Raw genomic sequence first — 19,848 nt, 5'->3', positions numbered from 1 at the left:
ATATCAAAGAAGATTTAGAAGAACTTCAGTTTGGGATACACGGTGCATAGTACTTGAGAAAACAAACAATAGCGCCTACAATGACACACACAGAAGAATAACTATGCAGCACAAGCGCTATCCTGCGCTCTACAGTATGGAACTGTGACTGAAAAATGAACCTTCACGTCAGTGAAATATGAGCCTTTAGGCTGTCTACAAATTGTTATTACAGAAAGAAAGAAATATTAGTGAATGTTGTGTGAGAGGCTTGCATATTACTCTGTTTATTTATTTATTTACCCCTCAAGGCCAGTGGCATTACACAGATGTTAGGGTGGGCTTGTCTAAAAGGAAAGTAAAATTATTAATAGAGCCCGGCCCGCACCGCTTAGAGCACAACGGGCTAGTGGCATTACACAGGGGGAATGGTAAATATACTAAAACTGAGAGAAAAATACAGTTGATTACATGAACATTAAACAGCGCCTGAATATACAATGTTAGCTAGTGCTACGCGGAACTGCTCGTAATTTTCAGTGCCGGCAACTTCTGCGGTAAGGTGGTTCCAGTCGCATGAGGTTCGCGGCAGGAATGACTGCGAGCAGCATTTTCTGTTGCATGACATACTTCCAACTTTGTGATCATGATCAATGCGGCGGGATACAGAAATTGTACGGGGGATGAGGTGATCACGAAGAGCGGGATGATGGTACAGCTTGTGGAACAGGGTGATACGAAACACTTTTCTACGCGATGTCAGTTATGGGAGGCAGATATTAGACTTCATAGCTGTGCGGTTGTAGTTAACAAGGATTAAACGCACAGAGTTATTTTGCACCAGCTCAAGATCATTAATGAAGTCATGAGCAGGGTGCCATACACGTGTTGCATGCTCGAGTTTTTATCGTATTAGTGTTTGATAAAGCAGTAGTTTCAAATTGGAAGGAACGTTAAAGAAGTTGCGACGTAAGTAGCAAAGCATGCGATTAGCATTTTCAATTATGTTCTCGGTATGAAGAGACCAGTTAAGATAATAAGTAATGTGGACGCCGATGCACTTATATTTTTATTTATTTCAGTATACTGCAAGCCAGAGTTGGCCCAAGCAGGAGGGGCATACAACTAAAAAAATTTCTAAAAGAGCATCAGCTACAACACCGCGAGTCAGTAAACAGGACACAAATCCAGAGTCATCAAACAAGATACTAGGAGCCATACAATAAGTTCTTGAGCTCCTTCTCAAAATTTCTAGACTTACATAGACCCGAAGGAAGGCCATTCCACTCCGCGACAGTGTTCGGAAAAAAACTGTTCTTAAACCCACTAGTTCGTGCAAAAATTGGTGCTAATGACTGCTCATGTACATGACGTGTTCTCCTAGTGCTCGCCAGCTTCACGCAATCAGGAAGATCTGCCTTCAAATTTCCAGACATGTAATTATGAAGCAGTACTAGACGGGTAACTTTTCTTCTTATTGCCAAGAACTGTAAATTACTCTTTCGAATTAATGCAGTTGGAGAGTCTATCCTTCTATATTTCCCATAAATAAAACGAACTGCTTTTCGCTGAACACGCTCCAGTTGAGCAATGTCTTTCTTGTTATGCGGGTCCCACACTGCTGCCGCATATTCAAGTCGGGACCTAACACAAGCCTTGTATGCAGTGATTCTGGTACTCACGGGAGAGTTTCTGAGTTTTCTTTTAATAAACCATAACTTCTTTACTGCTGATGAGCAGATGTCAGCTATATGAGTGGACCAAGTAAGTTTGTTCGTGAGGGTTACTCCGAGGTACTTATAGCTTTCTACTTCTAAAATGGGATGATTGTGAAGTATATAACTGTGAATTCTGGGTGCTTTTTTTCTTGTGATTCTTAATAATACGGTTTTGTTTGGGTTAATATCCATGCCCCAGCGCTCACACCAGTCTGCAATTGCTAGCACAGTTTTTTGAAGTGACAAGTGGTCAGAATCACTTACTACCTCTTTAAAAATTATACAATCATCGGCAAACAGCCTCACCTCTACATCCTTATCAACAATATATGATGAGGCTGATTCCAACGAAATGTTATCGATGTAGTAGTGAGGTGGGACGGAAGTTTTTCTAGATACACGCATGACTTTGCATTTGTTCATATATAGCTGCATTCACCATTCTTCGCACTGAAGTCAGTGGCGGTCTCGTCAAGTAGTCCCCTGCTTTGTACGTTCACCTTGTTAGCGGCTGTCTTATTTCACACAATTCCACGTTCTACACGTTGATAGGTATCGTGTTCCTGCCTTGGTGGTAGTGGTTTATTTTTTTAAAAAAAAGGAAGCAAAAGAGTGTTGCCGGCTGCGGCAATTGCTATCTAATATCTTAAGCACCCGAGCTGCAGCCGGCGGAAACGACAGGGAAAGGGAGAGGATAGTAAGGAGAAGTATAGAGGGGAGCGACAGCAAGAAAGGACAGGGGAGAGCTTTGTACACTATTTACAAAATACAAAAGTAATCAAGTTCCCGCCACCGTTGTCTTGCCATGCCGCCGGCGCGGCGGCGACGGCAGTGCCATTTACCTGCGGTTGCGGTGGCCAACAACCTCGTCGGCGGGAGGGGGGGGGGGGGGGGGGAGCCACCCATTCATGTCTTTATCCCACCAGGGACACAGCGACACAAGCGAGGGGACCATCCCTTTCTGGCTTGACAAGGAGCGCCGACCAGCCGCCTTGGGGACTGAGGGCAGAACAAATTAAGCCACTTCCCAGAACTGATAAATGAAGGCCGCTAACCCCACTGGTGAAATGTCCGGGCAGGTGCTTTGACCTTAGTGGACATGTCGTGGCAATTATCTCAGACGTCGACTCGTTTCGCCTGGTATCGAAATGAATATTGCTCGCGTAAGCGTTAACATTCAAAGATTGAGTAATGGTATAACGTCTATACCTTTCGCCATTTATTTTTCAATAACAAAGCGCAAAAAAATTTTTATGCAAATAAAATGAAAAATCGTTGTTTCTATTTTTTCTTTTTTTATATACAGCAGTCTGTCCGCTCCCCTTAAAACCACTCTCTGTGACCGCCACTGACTGAAGTAATGTAAGGTTGTTAGTGTTGGTTATTTCTCTAAAAATGACGCAAACATCAGCGAATAGGTGAATATGAGAATCCATAAGAGAGCGGGGATCATTAATGTTAGATCAGGAACAGTAGCTAGGGTCCAAGAACTGAACCTTGTGGAACTCCGGAAGACACCTCTGTAAAACAGGTGTTATAACCGTAAGCGCTCACCACTAATTGTGAGCGATTAAGTAGACATTCAATCCATTTCAATAAGTTACAGTCAATATTAAGATGTTTTAGTTTGTGAGCCAAAAGGTTGTGACATACATCGTCGAAAGCCTTTGAAAAATTCAGAAATATACAGCCAGTTAGTGATGATAGGTCTAGAATACAGTGCAATGCATGTGTAAACTATATTAACTGTGTTTCGCAAGAGTAAAGTTTTCGAAAACAATGTTGCGCTGACATAAAAAGTTGTTCAATGAAAGGAAGTTAACAAGGTTGGTGAATATTATATGTTTGAACATTTTGGGTCAAGTATTGGTAAGGGATATGGGACGATAATTAATAGGGGATGCTTTGCTGCCGGATTTGTAGACTGTAACCACCTTTCCGATCTTCCACTCAGTAGCAGCGTTGACTGGTCAATGCTGGAAAAGTTTGGTTAGTATAATGGGCGAATAAGCTGCAGTGCTTTTTAAGTAACGCAGTCATAACCCGGAGCGGAATGAACACTGAGTCCATCAATAAGCTTATTCACACCAGTAGGAGCAACAGTTATAGGTGGCATGAAAACATAATTGAAGTGGTGAGTTGTAGGCATATGTATACATCAGATATGGGTGTAAAGTTGTCAGTGATTACGCGGTTAAGAATCGTGACGCGAACGTCGGAAGGGATGAGGTCGCCTAACGGGCCAGATAACGCAAAACTATCGTCGGTGGAAGGATTAATGACCCGCCAGAATTTTTGACATTGGTGGTTACATGTGAGTGGAAGTGCTTTTAGCGCTTTTGAGCGCCTGAACATACATGTTGGAAGCCGCTGAATACGAAGTCCGATCGCTCACTAGTTGGCGAGAACTTTGCGATGCGGTAGAGGCTTTCTTTTTGTTAGATAAACGTTTAATGTGATTATTACACTAGGGAGCTATTGAGTGGGTGGTAGCAGTGCGTTCAGGAGTGTATTGTTCTGTGAGTTGGGTGATTATAGCTGTGAACATGCTCCAGTTGGTTTGAATGCTGCGGACACCAAAGCTATGGGAAAGCATCGATAAAAAAAAATAGTTCATTATTTATCGCCTGAAAATTTGCTCCATTGTAGTCTCGTATTATTATTTTTTTTCTTTTTGTTAGTGTTCGGAGTGGCTAGATTAATGTCATAGTGCATTAGCAAGTGGTCGCTGATGCCTGGCAGGTATGTAATAGGTGAGACTATGTCAGATCGATTTGTCAGGATTAAATCTAGCGTATTAGCCGCGTTGGCTGTTATAGTCCCTTGTGAGCACAAATGCACTAACGAGAATACTGAGCGCACATCTAAAAATTCGCGACTTCGAGACGAGAACGGGGACATTAAAGGGGAGTTGGTATCCCATGTTATCTTCGAAAAAATTAGATCGGCAAATAAAACAATACTGAAATAGATCATGGTGCTTTGTTTTTAAGTGTTTCCATAAAAAAGTATGGCAACAGATAAGGAAAGGCTTAGGTGATCGTGATCGAGGAGGTTAGACTGAATTATAGTGCAACAGCTTGAAACAGGTCTTCACATCATTCATATATACTTTTGCATCTGAGCCTTGTATTTATTGCTGTATTTTGTGTTACAACTTGTATTTAACATTTTTCAATTTTGCTAAACCTGTTCTTTTTTGCATATATTATGTATTCGCCCCTCCTGCTTGGGCCTACTGTAGGCCTGCAGTATGTTCTAAATAAAATAAAAATAAAAAGAACATTGCAGGAGCCCGGACAAAGCAAAATTACACAAATTACGTTTGAATAGAGATTATGGCAGGAAAGTGGATGAAATATAGCTAAAAGAAGAATTGTGAACCGAAGCAAAGTATGTAATGAGCCAGAAATATGCATATCAAAGAAGACACTGCACTGAGAAAATGGACAGCATGAAATAAATGAGCAGCACAAGTGCAGCGTACAGGCCTTTATCAAAGAATTTATTTTTTGTTTGTTTACCACGTCCTGGTAGTGTTAGCTCCATAAAGCATTATCAAAATTATCACAATTTTCAGTTTTATTTGCTTAGGAGAACGTTAGAGCATTAAGAACTTGGCTCATAAATGCACCTCAAATATTGCCATAAATCATCGTACTCTTCGTCCTGGGCCACAAGAGCTGGGGCTTCATGAGATAATTATTACGGTGCATTAACGAAAATTTCAACATGCCGTCAGCATGCAAAGATTTTATACTGGCGCTGAAAAAACCGCATTTTTTTAATTTTCGCTGGCAGGAGGGAGTAACTTTCTTGACTGCGCTGCTTTCTTCCTAAGCAAATGAAAGACGTGTATGCCGAGCAAAAACAATTCGAAAATATGTAGCGTAAGATATAACACTAATGCACTGTGAAGCTTGATGCCTTATTGGTCCAGTAGAGTGGAGAGCTGGGCGAGTTAATTGGTTCACGATTGTAGAAAGAAAACCAGCGCAAAAGACGGGGACACAGAACTCGGAACACAGAATACAGGAACACAGAACACAGCGTCGTCCTGTGTTCCTGTTGTGCGTCTCCGTCCTTTGCCCTTGTTTTTTTTTTCCTTAATTGGCCATGCACTTGTGGCAATTTAAGTGCACTTCCTGTGAATTTTGCACAAAAGTAGTGTATTTTTGCATTCACCTTTTTTACACGCTGAGTTGTTTTATCTTTTGGTCACTTCAGAAGGGAGGAGTTAGTATAGAAGTAATTTACTTGGAGAATACAAGGAAATATATCTTGCGATGAATTTTCTCATATTTTAATTCTGCCTGATGGGAATGCATTACGCGCCATACGGTGTTACTCACAACCAAACGCCCAAGGCTCTAAGTTGGGCAAAGCATGTATCATATATGTGGAAGTGCGAATATGGCTGTGGTGCGCTGGGCGTCTTGCATGCACAGCAGGAAGTGATTTGTGTCTAGACCATCCAGGAGGGCATGTACAAGGACGGGAAGATAGTACAAACGCTAAAAAAAAAAAAAAAGCTGGCTGGGGCTAGAAACGCATTTTTCGTTCTAGCAAGTACCAACGTTGGGGCAAAGCAACCAGTTTTGGGCGCCTTGTAAGAAGAAAGGATGGTTCTGGGAAGCGGAGGCAGGGCTGCGTACGGCGCACGCGAGGTCGCGGGGTCACGGAGTAGCGCTGCAGCAGCACATCGGGAAAAGGTTAAATTCTTCCACTCGCCACTCGCAGCGCACCGCAGAGCCGGCAGCCTTCTCTCTTGTCCGCCTACCCGGCAGGTTCCGGCCGGGGAGACGGACAATAGTCGCGGGCGAGAGCGAAGGAGGGGGGGGGGGGGGGGGCACCACATGAAAAGCATTAGAAGAATGTCACTGGCGCCTCCACTACGGCTCAGCTTGTACTATTCTGGCGCAGTGCTGCGTTTCGCCGTAATCGCTTGTCAGCAAAGTGAACACAGCACCGTGCCTTCCCGTGAATAGTACAAGCAGGGACGTCGCGGCCACATCGGCATTCGCAGTATAGCGCCGCCCTGTCGCTTATTTGCTCGCTTATCCTCTAACAAGTCAAAAAGTCTTCCTGTTGTGGCACGCCATCCATGGCTTACGACACCACGTCTGTCATTCCCCTTCATACTTCAAGCGTTTCTCTTGCTATGGAAGTATTAGCCGTTGCGGCCACCAATTCAAGCAGCGAGAAAAATTTCAGCGCCGCAGGATTCGTAATGAAAGAGCGCCGCTCTTGTTTCGATCAAGCCATCATCAATGAACAACTTGCATATTTAGAGTGACAAATCTATACCTTTATGCGTTGTGTCTTGTGTATAATCCCAAACTGTGATCTGGAATGCGAGGTCAAAATTTGAATGTCATTGAAATAAACTCATTTTCCTGAAATTCTCTTTTTGTGTCGTCGCCGCTTTGCAGGTCGGGCCGAGCACGAGCGTGCTCAGGGTCCTTCAGTGTCGGGCCGGGCTTCCTGTCGGTAGGTTAAGTCCCGGGCCGGGCGCGGGTTCGAAATTGCGGCCCGTGCACAGCTCTATTCAGAAACCTAATCACATTTCCTTTTGTGAAAAAAGAGCTATGTGCAGAGTTTAAATGGTGCAAGTATGAAGCTACAATGAAGTCAATTACCAAACACATCGAAACATCAGTTGTGATGCCTGAAAAAAGATGTACTGCAACATATAAATACTCAAGTCTCGATAAGCAGGAATACTGAAGGGGAATAAAAAGTTTTCTTTTGTTCGGGCTCACGCACCTGCTACAAACATATTCTTTATACATAGCAATAAAACTTGAAATAACTGTTTAAGAAGCCTTTTGGTCAAAGTATAGCTAAGTATGACTGAAAGGAGTCCGCAAGAAATGCACGGAAGCAGGCATGCAGTGTGACAGCGCAGCGCGACAGGTGCGCTTTTTAATCTCGCGCGCGCACTGAAGAACATGGGTTTATGGTTTATTGGGGTTTTAACGTCGCAAAACGAGTCAGGCTATGAGGGACGCCGTAGTGAAAGGGGTTCGGAAATTTCGACCACCTGGGGTTCTTTAACGTGCACTGACATCGCACAGTACACAGGCCTCTAGAATTTAGCCTCCATCGAAATTCGACCACCCCGACCGGGATCGAACCCGCGTCTTTCGGATCAGCGGCCGAGCGCCATAGCCACTGAGCCACCGCGGCGGGTCGAAAGACATGACGGGGACACGCCGAGGAGGCAACGCTGCAGTGCACGCTGCCTCCTCGCCTCTCGGCTCCTCGCGAGCAGCCCCGTCCGCTGACGAGCGGTGGCGGGGGAAAATCTAGGGAAAACATGCCTGTCCCCAACCGGACATGACGTCATTAAATATCACGTGACCTATGACGTCACGCGTATGACGTCATATTTTTTTGACCAATCAGCGTTTCCAGCCTGCCGTCCCGCAAACGCTTGTGTTATTTTCACCCATGGATTGCCTTGGCTTCGTTTATTGTTGTCGGACGGGTTTTGAGCCGCCGTTTTTGCATCGTTTGCTTGTTTGGTCAGCCTCTGTCCACGCCTGGACGTGTGATTTCGGGGTCGCGCTTCGATTTTAGGCGGTGTAGTAAAGTTTCCTATGGTCATGCATCCTATGGCATTTTCCTATGGCATTTTGCATCATTCCCACCGTGTATATGTGACCTTGACTTTTGCGTGACGCGTTGTGATCGCTGGATTCGTTGTGAAAGGACTCTTCTGTGCTTGCGTTGTTTGGGTGCTCGCGCTTGTGCAGTGCCTTCGAGGACGCTCCACCTTTCTCCGGAAAGTCTTGTTATAATTAATCGACATGAATATGTGCGCTCATTTGTTTCGAGCATTCAACCTGATTTGCGCAGAGGATATGCATGTTAATAATGTGAATTCAGTACAACGTGGGGCCAGGATCATAAATACGATCCAGGCACGGTGGTTTTGCAGTCCCTGAGGCATTCGTCAGTTGAAGCGAGCAGTGGTTCCGTATCTACAAGGTCGTCCACCCGTAGCACGCTAGTGCGTGGCCTCACTCTGGAGGGCCACTGTCCGGCACGGCCGCTCATCGCAGCCAAGTGGCGCAGGAGAAGTTGGACCTGGACGTGGTGCTTCACGTCATCTACCACTTCGCTTCGATGCGCGGCCGTGTCGTGCGCAGTGGCCCTCCAGAGTGGGGCCACGCACTAGCGTGTTCGTTCTAAGAGTGGACGACCCTGTACATTCTAGACGAAGGGCAGGAGTTTTCAAAATGCACCAGGTGAATATTGCCCACGTGCTATAACTGGTAAATTGCGCGGGGATTGTGCAAATGTTGAAGATGCTCTGCCTCGTTCAAAGTTCCCTGGAATCGTTTACCTTGCGACGATTAATTCGGTCTACGTAGGGGGAGACAGCTAGCAACATACCCAGGCGGCTGAAAGAGCATCGCAGTGATGTCGGCAGGAATCGAACAGCTGCTGTGGCAGAACATGCACAAACAGGGCGCGAAATTGCTATGGGAGAATGTGGAAATCTTTGCCACTGAAAGAAATTTGTAAGTGTGGCTGCACCTGGAATCCTTTATAATATAGATGATGCTGAAGACAGTCATCAGAACAAAGGGAAACAAACCTTCACCAGGCTTATGCAAAGTCATTGCCCTGATTAGTTAAGGAGCTGCTTTTTCATGACCAGTCCTTCATTTTGGACGAGCAATCTGTTAGGGTTCTGAAATGTCAATCAATGTGTTCGACATGGTCAGTGACCAAAGTTTCATTCTACTATTAAGGCAAAATGGAAACCACGACAAAGTGTGCCTTATGCACCGAAGCTAACAGCAGTTGTGCCCTAAGCCCACAATATATTCCACAATTAACATCAAAAAGGTGGCCTGAATCCTTAATTGTTTTGTACCACTTCTCTCAAGCGGTCTTGCCTGAATCCACGCACATTTTGTGTTAGGAAGCATGGGTGTCAGAAAAGACATTCCAGACAATTGGTGTACTGCAGTGGTGTTCTGTGGGAATACTTAATTCTGTCAGTAGGTAATGCTAGATGGCGTGGCAATGGAGTATACCCCTCCCCCTTTAAGACACATTCATTTACCTATGAGGTTGAACGTCTTTTAAGAGATTATGGTACCGGTTATAATAGCACAGACATGATGGCACGTGAACAACTTTCATAACTGGCTTGTCTTTTGAATTTCTTATTGAATTGCACTATTGCTTTGCATTGAAGCCATATATACTAATAATGATTCATTTCTTCCTGTGTACAGTGCTTCAGCCAGGAAATAAATTGATTGGTTGCAGCTCATTTCCCATGTTTTCATTCTTTCTTTGTGTGCTTAAACTACTCGAACTGATATGATATACTTTCTTCAATTCTAAGCCAACTTTCTCAATAATAACTCACCTTGTAAGCAATGCATATAATCAGAAGTAATTTACAAGGCACAATTCATTTGTCCGTAGGTGTCGCAAATACTCAAAATCGGCAACTTGGTATTGGTTAGCAGCAAGGAAAACCTTTTTTCATTGTAATAAATCTTGCTACTGTGCAGATATTTGTGTATGTTGCTGTTGAAATGAGGTCCTCGACGTGAGCATGGTCGGCCGTAATTTCATGGCACTTTGTGCACTGCCAACTTCGTGCTTCTGCTAACAAGGTTTTTTGAAGTGCTATTCAAAGAGCTGGGATCGTGTATTGTTGGGACCAGCTTAGCGAGAACCACTGGAACTTGCAGAAGCACAATGAGTCCTTCAATTGGGGCTATTTGATCTTGCAGTGTAATGATCATTTTAATGTTGGATAGCTGTAATTCAGCTCTTGCTGTCTTATTAATATGAGTGGTAGACACCTTTGACCATGCCCCGAAATCTCAACTTTACAATCCAGAGGTATGGACACGTTATACAAAAAGTGTTTCAAATTGTGCTCCTAGGTATTACATGTTTCGAGAAAATTTTTTACCAGTTTTGGCATTGGCAGAGCAGCAAAGGCGGGTATTAAATTTGAATCAAAATAGTTATTTTACCACACATTCTAAAATTGTCTGCAATTCTAGTTAAAATTTGGGAGTGATATTAGGATGGCAAGATGTTTTTAACATTTCAAATGCCCTTTTTTTGATGCCAAATTTGTCAAAACAATATTGATATTTATTTTGCTTTACTATAAATTTTTCTTTCTTTTTACCATTCAATTTCAACACTACAGAGAGTCTTGTTTTCTGTTTTACAACTTCTATTTCTTTCCTCTGGTGCACTGATTTTCAGCGTTTCACGAGCACTATAATGAGCTCTATATTTCATCACGTAATGACCACATGTTTAAAGTCTGTTCTCGCATGTCATATGTTCATTTTATCCACACACCAGTAACGACTGGAACTACTTTTTTGCCTTTGTCACTGTGATCGTCAATAACATCGCCTTCAAGAAAGCTGCAACTGATTTGTTCTGTTAATAATTTGTTCTGTTCACCCATTTCTCTAAATAATGCCCTTGAGCCTTGAGAGTGAATAAGTAAGGTGATGGAACGAAATATTTTAACGCATAATTTCTTTAAATTCAAATTGAATTTTCTTTTCGTGCAAAGAGAGAGCAGCCACAAAAAGCTACTGCTGTCAGTGGCTTGACAAAGTGACCCAACAGGTGATGACAAATGCAGTGTATATACCGAAACACTGAATGAAAAGCATGGGCAAGCCGCCATGGTGGCTTAGTAGTTGTGGTGCTCAGCTGCTGACCTGAAAGATGTGGGCCTGGTCCCGGTCTTGTTGGCCTCATTTCAATGAAGGCGCAATGCTAGAGGCCTTTTGTACTGTGCGATGTTGGTGCACGTTAAAGAACCCCAAGTGGTCGAAATTATCCACAGCCCACCACTACGGCGTCCTCATAGTCTGAGTCACTTTGGGACGTACGATAAACCGCATAAAACCATGGTCTCATTCTATGTGGTCGTAAACTGCACTCACATACCCATTACAGCATACTGAACAGCAGAACAAAAGCAAGTGGTCAACTGTCCTATATACGATACAAAAAAGAAGTAGGCGGATGAGCAGCATTATTTAAAGACGTGGGGTGAAGCAACAAATCATCCATTTAATTTACACAAAGGGAAGAAAGTTGATATATGGCAACCGCCAAGCTAAAGAATAGACAGGCACTCCAACATAATCACCAGTAAACAAAATATATTAAGAGGAAAACGAGGTCCCAGGAAAGTTTGTTTGACACTTCAGATGTAACTGCAGCGCAAACACCCACATTCAAATTAAGGAACACACGCATACATGGATGCTGCAACAGCCACATGTGTGTCTGAGAGAGATAGAAACAGATTTATTATGATGCAACATGAAGCGCCGTGGATATCTTGTGCCAGGGTCACCAAAGCCATCTGGTCCATGTCAGCTTGTCCGATGCTATGGGTAATGCTGTAATTGAAAGTCAGTGGGGTTCAGCTTAACTTAAGGACAGCGCAGTGAGCTATGGAAAGAAAAATTATAGGTGTAACGTTAAGAGATCGGAAGAGGGCGGAGTGGGTGAGGGAACAAACGCGTGTTAATGATATCCTAGTCGAAATCAAGAGGAAGAAATGGGCTTGGGCAGGGCATGTAATGTGAAGGCAAGATAACCGCTGCTCCTTAAGGGTAATAGAGTGCATTCCAAGAGAAGGCAAACAGATAGCAGGGGGCTGCACAAAGTTAGGTGGGCGGATGAGATTAAGAAGTTTGCTGGGGTACGGTGCCCGCAACTGTGCACAGGACAGGGTTAACTGGAGAGAGACATGAGAGAGGCCTTTGCCCTGCAGTGGGCGTAGTCAGGCTGATGATGATGATGATGATTATGGGGCAGAAAAGAGGGCACGTTCCTGATTAGCATAGGGATGATAGCAAATGGGGCATGCAGGGGGAAGCTCTGAGATGGTAGACAAAAAAATTGCCAGGGGTGAGGGGTGTATCTTAAGAGGATGCACTGAAGAGAACGAAGTTGGGGGTTGGTGAGAGGTTTGTCAGGAACAAGAAGGCTGCAAAAGAGATCCTCTTATGTTGTCACAAGATTATTTTGTGCCTTCATGCGAATGTGTGTGCTTGTGCTGCAGTTGCATCTGAAGTATTTCAGAAGCATTTCTTACACTTAGAGTTGTTTTAATGCATACAAAGCATTATCATCATTGTTACTGTTATTATTAATTAAACAAAAAACCCTGCAAAGGTGTCGCAGATTAACCCCCTTCACGGAAGAGATAAGGTCTCTCAATGCACTGATGGTTTGCTGAATAATCCATCATAAAAAGCTGATAATTTCAATCAATATTTCAGGCTTGCAACAAGAATGGCAGTAACACAACACAACACCACTGCTTTAACATACATTCTGAGGCTCTCAACTCGAAGGGGGATCTGTCCAAGTTAGTGCACTTTTAGGCGAAATATGCCCACTTCATTGCTACCATGGTATCATCATGTTCTTGCAAACATTCCGTTCTTTTTGACTGAAGGGTTTCAGGAAAATTCTGTCATATGATTTGATAAGCTTTGATATAGGCCACTATTAAAGGGAAGGCAAAATATGCATTGAGAACTACTGACCAATTTACCTGTCATTGACCCCATCCCAAATACTAGAAAAATTCCTATTTGAATGCATGACAAAATTTTTTAACATTCTCTGTTTTTTTTAATCATCAGGAACGCGATATTACAAGAAGGGGCATTGCATTAATTCTTGACAAATTTGCAGCTGAGCTGTATTCGTCATTTGACAAATTGTTTAACTGCACTTTTTTTCTCAGTGTTCAGAAAATCTTTGATGTGATGAAACATAGGATTTTACCAAGCAAACTGTACCTGCTTGGCTTTTGAGCTCTGTTTTTCGCTATCCTTGAGAATTTTTTGTATAGTCGTTCATTATTAAATTAAATAACCAAACTGAACCTGGTGGTAAACTGCCAATATATAGAGGCTGGTAAACTGCTGGATTCTATTTTATCTTCCATACTCTTTAAAAAAATTTAATCACTAGTGGCTTCAGCTCGATAACTTCAGGTGCTTGGTCTTCCAGTGCATGGACAGCGCAGTTTTGCCCACAGATCAAGTACACTTTGAGACAGCAATGCATTAGTTGCAGGAAAACATAAATTATATGCTTAAATCATTTTCTGACAATGGAATTTCAGCTAACGCACAAAAAAAAATGATCTCTTTCAGGAATATTTCAAAGGCTAACGATAGAGTGGTATTTTACTTAATCGCGGTTCTCTCTCCTGCAGCTGAAATTCAATGGAATATGTGAACTGAATTAAATATTATAGCATATTCTCTTATACTATAGTGGTAGCTTAGCTTATTATGGTATGTTTGTGTCACATTACGGAAGATTCTGTGGTTGCTTTTTAATGTGAAATTCTTGACTCTAGTATCCATGAGAAAAAAAAAAATATTAGAACTCAGATATGATACTCTTAGATAAGGTATTACAATATTTGTTTCAATTCCTTCATGTTTTCCATGTGGGCAATAAAGCTTGAAGAATGTTTCAAATGTGTTTTGAATAGCTGTCTTATGTCACCAAGTGTTCGCATTTTCCTGTTTCTAGGTCTTTCCATAGTCTTTTTTACAAACAGACATTACTCATCACCATTTTTAGATATGAAACTTTTCAACAAAATTCACTTCCCATCGAAAGTTGCGGAACCACAAAATTTAGCTAGGTACAGGAAGGCAGCACACTGGCATATATGTACCTGACAGCTTTGGTGGATCACACAAAGAGCTCTTTACTGTACCATCTGTGCACAACCTAAGGGGCAGCTGAAGCTGCTGTATTATTCTTCAGTGTTTTGCTGCATTACCACGAGCAGTTTTCTGGCAGTGAAAAAGATGTGTGTGTGTGTGTGCGTGCAGGTTAAATGAAAGTGCCTTTCCAAGATGGCATCTTGGGAAAGAACATAAATAAGGTGAGGCTGACAATGTATAATCGCGGCACAATAGAATCTATGTCATGAAAAGGAATTCTACTTTATAGCACACTTCTTGCAATATCACACTCTCATTATTGATACACTAGGATCAGAATGACTAACATTTCAAAAAGAAAAAAAAATTAATCTGTATTTGTTGTACCTGTAATAATTGTTTCTTGTAGCTTTTGCTTGTTTTGATTCTTTTGCTTCCGGTAGGAGTAATTGCACAGTTTGCCCTTATGTATCTACAATTGTCAGGCTGTTCGTAATCTTTAATTTAATATTGTGTGAATGGAAGAAAAACAGCTAAGAGGTCTGTTACACTGTCAGGCATTCATTCATGCCTTTTCAAAAATGTGTGGGCAGAATGAGTGCAGTACATTTTATTTGTTCTGCTCAGTAAATAACCTGATTTGAAACTTTGCAAGGATTGTTCTGAACATATGGTATGTTCTTCCATGCTTCACCTTCAATGGGGTAAAATGTGTGCTTTACACAATTTTCTTGCCTCAGCAGCTTTGGTAACAACTAAAGTCAAGAGCTTTCAACCTGACATCTGAACAATAAGCAAATTATTTCTACTTCTATTTAATAAGAAAAGTTCAGCTTTGTGATGACCAAGTAACCATATGACACATGTCCCACATTGCAGTTCTAATCCCTACTGTATCTCTCTGCTTGATGAAAATGCCATCATACCTTTCAATGAAAATTAAGTGGGTCTTGTACTGATATTGCACTTACTTGAAGGAGCTTTAAACCTTTTTTTCTACAGTCATGAAGACAGTAGATAAGCTATAGTTCAGGTGAATATAATTTGCTTTCACTGGGCAATTGCCATCTGGATTTACATACGTGCAAGGGAAACATCCTAAACTGAGAATTTGACATAGTTGCAGCTGATATGAACTAATATCGCTCAGCCTCAACCAGAAATCTGTTGGCCACAGTTTCAAATTAAGAATCATAGCTGTTTGCTAATATATGATGCCACACCTTCTCTTGCAAAGCAGCTTCACTGTTCGAGCTGGAACCAAGTGAAACTGTGTAATCAAAACTGAAGTGTGCCTGAAATATCATTGCAAATAGTTCTAGTTAATGACATAATAAAAGCCAAATGTTTGTCCTAGTCAATAGCAGGTCAACTTCACAAGCATGGCAGATTTCGAGTGATCACCAGCTATGGAAACCACAGGGTTGTGTGTGATCTCAGCAGGGGTCAGTTGGGATTTGTCAGACTAAACTGTCTACATTTTCAGTTGATACCAGTCAAAAACCTGCATGTATTGCAGCTGTGTTAAGGCTTCTGCTGTAATCTTTCTGTACAAGGTGTGTCCCAGCTGGGATTAGTTCTTTTATAAGGAATTAACAGCTCTTAAAGGGATCTGCTTTTACACTGGCTGAGCTTGAAAAACAGTAGTAGGGAATGAAGTGTGTATATACTTTAGTGACCGCAGCGGGAACTGCTCGAGGAGAGAGCTGGGTATGCACTCATAGGCGTGGCTGCGAGTGCACCTGGCCCGTGCAGTTTCGCCCATTTGGGCACCCCAAACTCAGTGCACTGCAGCCGAGAGAATCACAATTTGAGAAATCTAAAAACTGATGCGGATATTATGGTCAGCTATAATAAGGGGCATTACTGTAACTGGTAAAAAGTTAAATATTATATATTAATTTACAAGCCTGCGGGTTAAATAAATATCTTAGCTGTATTTAATCTATATAAAAAATTGCCACATCTTCAGTGAAACACTCTGTAGGCCATCACTTTTGGACTAATTATAGCTTGTAGAGTACTTTCTCAAAGATAAATTAGGATTGGCATATATACTTTGCAACTGAAAACTCTCACATTCACCAGCTGAATTAATTTTATTTTTTTTTGTTTCTGCAATACACGCTTTACTTATTTTCTTCTTCAGTGACTACTAAAAATTTCACATTTCAGTAAAAACCAGTTCAGCTGCAAATGTCGGTGCACATACTACGACGCATTTCGCTAGTGATTACATCTCTGTTGCAAGCAATCAACCTGTGCCAGCTCGACCCGTTACCCATGCTTCTGGCCAAAAACCTCAACTGCAGCCATGGAATCAGCATTCTTGAATATGCATGAAATCTGTGGTCATGTTGACCAGGTGGTGATGTATGTGATTTGTGTGCATCTGGGAGAGACAATATGAAGTTAAATTTTTTGGGGGCTACACATATGTGTGTACGACCTAAAGCGAGAGTTGAGAGTGCACTCAAGTGTCCACATATAGTTGTTAAATGCACCAGAGCATCAAATGCAACAAAACACATTGCTGCAGAGTTTTTCATAGGACCGCAAAAAAAAAAAAAAGTAACAGCCAGGTAACAGATGAATGTTTAGCGTGAAAAAAAAATTATGCACTGTTGCCTGCAGTTTTTTTTATTATTATGACGTGTGTGTCACATCCTTTTCTGGAATTAGCAAGGCTGTGTGGTTCTCAGGATCGTTCTGCATGAGCAAAGAAGACCAAACAACACAAGTGATGAGTGTGCCATTTTTTCCATGATGCTATGCCAACTATATATATAGCTCAAATTTTGATTCCGCTTCTGAGCAGCTGTCTGTGGAAGGGTTTTAGCAGCTAAGAGGGAGCATGACTAGAGCGTGCGAAGGTGCGGTACGCGCGCTCCTCTTCGCTTTTTCGCGGTGGCCACATTAATCCCATAGGATCATCGCCTATCGGAATCTCGAAATTGTGTATCTTAAGGTGCGGGTGACAAGAATAAAGCGGATGGCAGAAACAAAACCGTCGGAGCCAACGCGCGCAACTGCATCTCGTGTGCCGTCTGCCGCGGCATAGTTTCGTTTTCGCGCGTCAGGGTCGTTCGCGCTGGCATCACAGCGGCGATGTAACTGTGCCAACAGCCGCACCAAAAATCACCTATTCAGTAAGCGCGCTCACTTTGTCGTGGGGGCTTCCCGCCAGAAGTCGCCTAACACAGCGGCGGACAAGCGCCGATAGAGTGTATAGTTTCGCTTTTTCTACCCGGCACTGACATTGCACACGCATTGAACAAATGCCGGAACGGTGTAAACTATCACCGCGAGGCGACTTCCGCGGCATGCGATGCGGAAATAATGCAATAACTGCATTATGTAACAGATACAGGCGATCGAGTTTCAATTACGTATACATGGGTTTCGATCTATGGCAGCTGGACTGGCTCATGAAAACGTAGCACTGGTAAAACGCAGCAACCGCGAACGTAACAGCGGGGTTCTACTCGAGGTTTGTTTTGCAGGAAAAAAAAAATCAATCCTTCCACTTTTCATTGTGAGGACTATAGAAGCGCCAGCTGCGGAACAACATATAACGCGTACTTCCATCTCGTATCGATATCACCGTTTCGCTGTACCGCACGCAAGCACCACGATCAAGGGCGTCCGCAGAACTTTTTCCAGGGGGGTGCACCCGATGTCTGGGGATGGGGGAAGCGGTAGGTTTGTAGTTGTTTTCTACTAGGGCATAAATAATATCCGTAATTCCAAGGGGGGGCAACCGCCCCCCCCTTGCCCCCCCTTCCGGACGCCCATGACCACGATCAGTGCTTTTAGTGGCAAAACCTATTGAGCACGACCCTTCCTCAAACACACGCACTCACGGAGAACTCTCGTTGTTTCGTGCTCGCTTTCTTAGCTCAAACTTTTGGTCAAATTCTATTCGAACTGAGGGTGCCAAGAGTGGACACGTGTGTGCGGCACGGTGGTTTTGTAGCCGCGTGCTGCTCTCTTTGAGCAGTCTTATATTTATGTTTGTTGCGAGTAAACTTTTGAGATTTGCGCCAAGACTTTTGAAGATGAAGGCAAGGACCATCACGTTTAGAGCCAAATTGTGCGCGCGCCATGAAAAGGATATATATCGTTGCAACGCCACGCGCCAATGGTCGGGCATATCTCGAAGTCTCAATACTTCAAACTGTTAAGGGACTGAAAATTTGTTCAAATCATGCCGATTTGAAATTAAAGGTAAGGGGACCGAAAATAGAGTTCGGAATAAAGAGAGCCCGACCAGAGGGTTTAATGCATTCACTGGTCTTGTCATTCTTATGCGACCGTTCATCAGCACTGGCAGCATTAGCGGCGCCTCATAGATGCCACTCGATCGGCCTCGCATGTTCTAAAATAAACTGGCCCCACGTCGTGACAGGAGCACAGGGAAAAAAAAAAAAGAACTATAGTGAAGCAGCCGCAAAGACCACAACCCACACCAAGCAACGCGCGCATAGTGCATGTAATGACCCTTCATAGACTGTCGGTCCGGGGGCTGTCGAAAGCACGACGGCCACGTGCAGCACGCTGCATTGCTATGCTTCATCATCGGTCAGGACAGGTAAGCTGTACGGCCGTTGAATAAGCGTGTACTACCGGCAGTTTTGTCGCACTGAAATACGAGATTTTGACGGGACCGAAGTACCTTTTTGTAAATAGCGCAGATTTGAATGAAGCGATTTTTGTGTGTGTACAGTACACACCCTACATACCTCTCGGGCAATAATGGCCCTTAGCAGCTAAGCAAGGTTAGAGCAAGAAAAAAATTAAATCTGACATTAACAAGTGATGCAAATTCAATAAGGCACTGTTCTGTTCGAGGAAAGATAGGTCAGAAATGGTAAGAGAAGACTGTAAATCGAATTTGCCAAATAACGTTTTAATCATTTAGGGCCCTTTGTTAACAGGTAAAGACCAACATTACCCAGTTTGTGCACCCAAAGCATCATCATGAAAACTGGGCGAAACCCAATTCCTGCTCAAAAAGTGTCTTCAAGAGAAATGTAGTTTGCAGCAGACTGAAGCTACCGTATTGAAATTGGCAGATGTCTTGAACCTGAAAACAATGAACTAGCCATGTGATCTTTTCCAGGTCGTGTTGCATGGCATGAATTACCGTGGAAGAGTTTTCTTTATGCTCTTTCAGAGTGCAGTTTCGGGAGATACCAATTTCACTAACTGCCAGCGAGAGCCAAGCGCTACAGAATCTGCCTCATTTGCAGTGGGTTGGAACCCCAGTAGTGCTAGGATGGTTGCCTAGCCTTTTTGAAATACCAACAAAGACCATTCAGTTAAAAGCACCCAGATTACAATATTCAGCACTATTTCCTAGCACTGTCAGTGCTGTATGAGGTGGTGGTATAGGCAGAAGCATCCCACATCAAGGGATGGTCCCT

The sequence above is a fragment of the Amblyomma mixtum genome, chromosome 3 (assembly GCF_055824585.1).
Source record: "Amblyomma mixtum isolate Tamu chromosome 3, ASM5582458v1, whole genome shotgun sequence".
Taxonomy (NCBI): domain Eukaryota; kingdom Metazoa; phylum Arthropoda; class Arachnida; order Ixodida; family Ixodidae; genus Amblyomma; species Amblyomma mixtum.
The sequence above is the reverse complement of the archived record's forward strand: the minus strand, read 5'-3'. Positions refer to the sequence as shown.